Source organism: Dysidea avara, chromosome 1 (assembly GCF_963678975.1).
Source record: "Dysidea avara chromosome 1, odDysAvar1.4, whole genome shotgun sequence".
Taxonomy (NCBI): domain Eukaryota; kingdom Metazoa; phylum Porifera; class Demospongiae; order Dictyoceratida; family Dysideidae; genus Dysidea; species Dysidea avara.
In genome coordinates this window covers 19,080,120-19,086,119 of record NC_089272.1, presented here as the reverse complement: position 1 = coordinate 19,086,119, position 6,000 = coordinate 19,080,120, and the positions used below count along the sequence as shown (strand labels likewise).

The 6,000-nt window shown below is 38.1% G+C and overlaps 1 long non-coding RNA gene across 8 annotated transcripts; it reads left to right on the top strand.

Moving 5' to 3' along the window:
- The first annotated feature begins 238 nt into the window (after positions 1 to 238).
- Positions 239 to 5,242, top strand: LOC136258329 (uncharacterized). Of its 8 annotated transcripts, none has more exons than XR_010702758.1 (7): positions 242 to 345; positions 400 to 504; positions 1,681 to 3,027; positions 3,735 to 3,789; positions 3,966 to 4,053; positions 4,469 to 4,518; positions 5,083 to 5,242. It is a non-coding gene; the product is annotated as an uncharacterized lncRNA (long non-coding RNA). The 8 variants fall into 8 exon arrangements; XR_010702760.1 differs by having other exon boundaries at positions 244 to 372; positions 434 to 504; positions 1,733 to 3,027; XR_010702759.1 differs by having other exon boundaries at positions 244 to 372; positions 434 to 504.
- The last annotated feature ends 758 nt before the right edge of the window (positions 5,243 to 6,000 follow it).

Genomic DNA, 6,000 nt, shown 5'->3' with positions numbered 1-6,000 from the left:
TGGGGGGGGGGCTAACATTGATAGGTGCATAACAAACCGTAACAAAAAGGGTTTCAATTCTCATCTGCTGACAGTCGTGCCACTTCACTTTTGAATCATGGATGAAGAGATGATCACGAACCCTCGCCATGGCGATGCTAGTCTCGTCCTCCAGGCCAGGCCATAGTTGCTCAGACCTCCTTCAACTTTTCTTCGGAGTGGCGCCTATCGAATATAGATTATAACCCTAGGGGGCGCTTGCAATCTCTACTCGGAGGGGCGCTTATAATCTCAGCTACTTGGCAGCAGCTAGATCGTACCAGGAAGACGATTGTAATGCAGTGCATTTCTGGAGTATTTGCGCACGTGGGTGGACACTTCGTACTGCCGGCGGTGCGTGACATGGCTAATCTTTGACAGACGGTCACTACCTCTGGCATTACCCTTTGTTCAGAGACTAGCAGGGTCGGAGAAGCAGTGCTGATGGCTAGTTGCTATCAAGCAAGAGTTCATAATAGCTAGACGGTGAGTTAGAGCGTCCAGCAATATCACTGTGTAAAATACGGCATATGCATGTTTCTGACTCCCTGTATTTACAGGCCTAACCTTCTAGTGGGGTATAGTGATGTGCGATATTAGGATTTTGGGGTATCACTCTTTTCACCCTATTTCATAACCCTACAGAACTTAGAAAAATAACGGTGAACCAAAAAGGCGAAAAAAACAGTGCAGTATTGAAGAGGGATCGAACCCAGGATCCCTGTGTGATGGTCCAGTGTGCTACCGATTATGCTACCACTGCTAGCTCCCTTGATTCCCTTCTTTTGTATCTTATAAATGTGACTAACGAAATAAGCTGTATATAGTAAGAAGAACCTAACCCTAAAGGTGAAGAAGAAACCAAAGCTGAACCCTAACGCTAACACTACTAGACGCTTCCCCTAAAGTCTACTACTCGTGGCAACTACTGGACGCTTCCCCTAAAGTCGACTACTCGCGGAAACTACTGGACGCATCCCCTAAAGTCGACTACTCGCGGCAACTACTAGATGCGTGCCCTAAAGTCGAAGAGAGAGAGCAACAACTACAGTAGGAAGTCTGGATGCTTTTGAGCTTAATATTACGTAAGGGTTATGAAAGGTGGTGAAAAGAGTAAAACCCTAGGATTTTGGTTGCGGTATGATATTGATATGATAATTGGTAAAATATTGAAATTTCGATACTTTTTCGGTATTTTTTTCCTTTGATTAATTGCAAGGGGCAAATGTTTATAATTAGCAACTATGGTTATTACAATTTGTGATGAAGGTAATAACAAGCCTTGGAAACTGGTAGACGCTTTTTAAAATGGCTAAACTGCACAGAACTGATCTTCATTTCTACTGTGATTGCACAATCACACACCAAAAGTTGTAAATTTACCAAAATGTTACTCAATATATTAAAAATTGTCCAAAATATTGACTATACAATAAATATTGATATCAGTTAAAAAATATTGAGATTCGATACGATATCGGTATTGAAAAAAATATTGCAATGTCGATAATTTTTTGGTATATTGCACATCACTACTCCCAAGCATGGTACAGGCTAATAGCCTGCTGTGGACGAAGTCACCGAAGTTTGACTACTCTGTTCCATTTATAAGCATGCCTAAAGCTAGGAGATACTGTTTAACATTGTAGCTACATTTGTCAGGATGAGCAGAGAAGTTAGCACCCAGAGTGTTTTAAGCATACTTCTTCTGTAGATGGACTTTACCAAAGACCTAGATGGGTGAGCTTCTTTCTAGAATGGTCATTTTGCATTATTTATAATGTGGGTGTGATCTGTATGGGAAACTGAGCCTGGTCTACAGTGTACACACCATACTTGTCATCATTATTTTAAGCAACTGGTCATTATCCTTATCGAGATGATTATCTTCAGTGGTTTCCATCTTCAGGAAGCAGCGACAAGGTACTACTTCGATTTCTCTTCAGCTATAGATCTTTTTTTTAAAACGAAAATATATTCCGTCTTCCGCACTCATGTTAAGATTGTGTGCCTATTTTAAAACGACATCTAATCCAATCGCACAATAACTCCACCTACATGCCCATATGAATGCTTTCATTTTCTAAGTCGGTTAAAGACTACGCCCTCGGATCTTCATGATTTAAAAACCTCAGCGAATTTTAAAATCCGCAAAGATCCTCGTACCACTGTTAGGTCTTTAACCTACACTGGGTCTATATTGGTAAAAGGTGTTCTGAGATATCTTCACTTGCCTGTCCAATTTAGTTTGGGATTTTAGCAAGGTATATGACTTATTCTGTTGTAAATGCATGTATACATACAATGGAACCTGAGCGGCTGTAATCTGGGACCCCATGTGATAAATTTCAGCTGTAGTGTAAGTTTGAGGTAATAGCTTTACCTTTAATCTCATAGTGTCTAAAGGTATTATAGTATTTGCTTCATATGTAATTTACCTGTACATACTAATGTTAGACATTGCTTAGTAATGTTGGAGTCATTGTGGAACTTTGGGTTCCCTGGCCTCTCTCTGTGAGGTTACTGGTTCTGCCCCAGGAGGATTTATCTGCATAAAACTCAAGTGCCTAAGTGGTGCACAGGCATCCCAGTGCTGGTTGGCTATGTGGCAATAACTGTGTTTTACATGCATATGGTTGATGGGGGCTTTGCTTTGTGTGTATGTGAGGCAGCATAGCCTAGTGGTTGTAGCACTGGCCTGGTGTTCACAAGATTCCAGGTTTGATGCTCTGTGATACTCAGTTGCTGTTGTTGTTGTTCCCTTGAGCAAGAAATTTATTCACATTGCTTCTACTCTACCCAGCTATATAATGGAGACCTTGTGACTTATATCATCTGGAGAAGCGAATTCCTAGCTGTTCTCATCTCACTTAGTGGTGTTGCATGGGGTCATTGTGGAAGCTTGCATACATTTTATGTGTGTCTTCAAATATGTACTCTATCATTACAACAACATCATGGTAATATATACACTGGAGACCTGATGATGATGATAGTGATGTTGGGGAGGTGTGTGTATATGTACTGTATTATGTAGTATACATATGTGGGAAAACTGGTCTTATTGTCCATGACAGCACATTTGATTTTTCACCAAGAACACAAGCTACATGAATAAACTACAATATTTCATTATCAAAATCAGCTAGACTTGAGTGGTCTGTTTTTGCTGGCTGGTTTTCCCAAGCACAGTGTCGATTCGTACGCACAATCTGGGGCCCTAATGAAGCTCTGGCCAACTGGGGGATGGCTGTATGTGGCTCTACAGCTCTGTAGTGTTGAATAAAACCTGTGCTGTTTAGCCAGTTTTGATACCTAAATGGCTCATAACTTGGCCTATTTCATCCCTATGCCTTACTCTTTATCTTTAGTTTTTTTAAAACACCCCCTTGCTTTTCTGGCCCCCACTGCCCACCTCTTTTGGAGTTCGCCTGATACAGTCAATCCCGGTTTAAAAACTATCTAAAACCGTGGGAAATTTAGCTATTGTCAGTGGATACTCTGGAAGGTAAGGAGTTGGTATAAAATGTGTGAAAATTTGGTACATGTAGCTTCATCCATTGGTGAACTACAACACACTAGATACTTAAAACCAGAATTTCTTGATACTTTTAAAAGACTGGTTTTCCCAGACTGGGCCACATATACAGTTAGTGAATTGTTCATTATTACTGTACAGGGACATTTATATACTAAATATTTGTTTGTGTGTTTAGCCAGTGTCTAAGAAATCACATCATATTGGACCATGTGAAGATCAACTTTTCTACAGTATGTACCTTAGGTCCATAGTGTGTAAACTATAAGTACATGTGTACAGTATGAACAGACATATGTATGTGGGTGTGTTTGTTGTTAATCTTTGTACATATGTTTTTACTTTTAAAGTAATCCATGGCTGTATGGTCATACTTCTGTCTTTGTATGTCTTATTCACATACTTGCAGGAGAGCATGTTATATGTAGCAAACTGAACCCAAACAAAGTTGGAGCAAACTTTTATAAAGAAAAGCAGAACATGTCTGGAGATAATTGGTAAGTTATAACATACAAACACATGGTTCGTAACTGATTTTTAAGAAAAAATACAATGATTAGATGTTCCATTCATCTACAGGCTGTAGTTCCCTGCCGTTTGGTATCAATACCATTTTGTGCTTTCTATCCCTCAAATCTTTACAAGATGTACAAAAGTTTCCCTTACTCAAAATTGTCAAAAACAATCTCCTGAACAGATGGGCACTGATAGTTAATATCATTCATACAGTGGATGATTACAATTATAAATTCTTGTACATGTAAGGGTCATACTTACTGTACTGCAGTTGCTTACTCTGTCATCAGTTACAAAGAAGTTGTTATATGGAGTATGTACTTGTATGCTGGATGTTACTTTTTTGTATTTTTGTTCTGTCTTGTCTGATTCGTTAATGTGTACTTTGTTCTGTAGGTTGCCATCATTTAGTGGTGTGTGGAATTATGGAGCCAGATCTAATTCAAGTAAGTAGACCTTATATGTATGTAGAAGTGAAGATATGAAGTAATATGGTGTATATTAGGGTTGAGACAAATAGTTCTAAGCTTCGTTCCGTCTCATAGCATTCAGATACTGTTTTACCCCACCAAAGCTTTGTTACTATGGATACCAACATGTTAAACCAGTTGCACAAGTATTATCACTCCTTGTGGAATTTGCCACTTACATATTTTTTGATGTAATTGTAGTTTACACAATGGTTATACTGGAGCTATAACAAAGTGTAGGAGTTTGTGCTACAGTGTACACCCTAAGAACCATCAGTTGTGGTCATTAATAGTTGACATTACATTTGCAACAAAGCTTCGGTAACATTTTGAAAAGAAGCTTCAGAGGACGTATTTGTACATTCGTTCCAACCCTAGAGTATATTATGTTATGGTTGTCTAGTTTAACTAACATATTTTGTTACCTGCCAATAACATGCTACTAAAGCATATATGTCATAACTAAAGTATTCTTTTCTTTGTTGGTGTATAAAAAGTTCAGCATATAGTATATGACAGTTATTTTATTGTTATTTATAGACAAATACTTAATTTTCCAAGAGTCAGACTTCCAGTACATCAGTCAGTAGACACATTACAGAATCAAATTGTATTATTGTCAGGAAAATAACTTAATGTAACACTTTTCACACATATGTATTCATTCCACAAATTTATGTGACTTGTTGTGCAATGTGAATGTAGTGCAGGTATACCAGGTTTAACATATAGGCTTCAACAATTTTAGAAAACTAGGTACAGTGTATGTGTGTGGTTACTTACAAAACTAGAAGGGATATTATAATTTGGATCAAACTTAGCATGCTCAGAGCACTTAACCTCGAGGAACTACCATTTCATGTCCATAGGGAACAAGAACAATTATAACCTTATGTGCCTTTTTCAGTTGGTCTATTAGGTTGGCTTTGTGACATGTCTCAATATTAACGTTTATTTCAGAGAACCACAAGAACTCTATAGACTTTTATGTAACCAGACTTCATAATGGTAACATATTTCCATCCTATCTATCCATAAAAATTTACACTTGCCATTACAATAAAATTATCCTTTGTATGATTATAACAGTTTACATAAGTTGTGAGAGCCCACTCTCCATGGGACAACCTATGTCTGTTACTTTATTGTTCTGGGAAGTCTCTAGTATATTGCTAAAGGATGGATGTGATGAATTCCCTATGAACTAAACAGAGTCAGTATAGGATACCACCAAGACACATACTGGCTATTACATACACTAAGCAGATGTTATGTACTGTGTTTCCTCATGTAAAAGGCCAGGCTTTTATTCTCTTCCCAGCATTTTTAACCCTGCCTATAAATAGGCCTTTATTTGAGACTGCATGGGCTTTTATTTTGGATAGGATGTAGTGACGCCTACGTTTAATCGAATTTAAGTCATGAGAAGACAATTGAAAACAGTGGAATAGAAGCCAA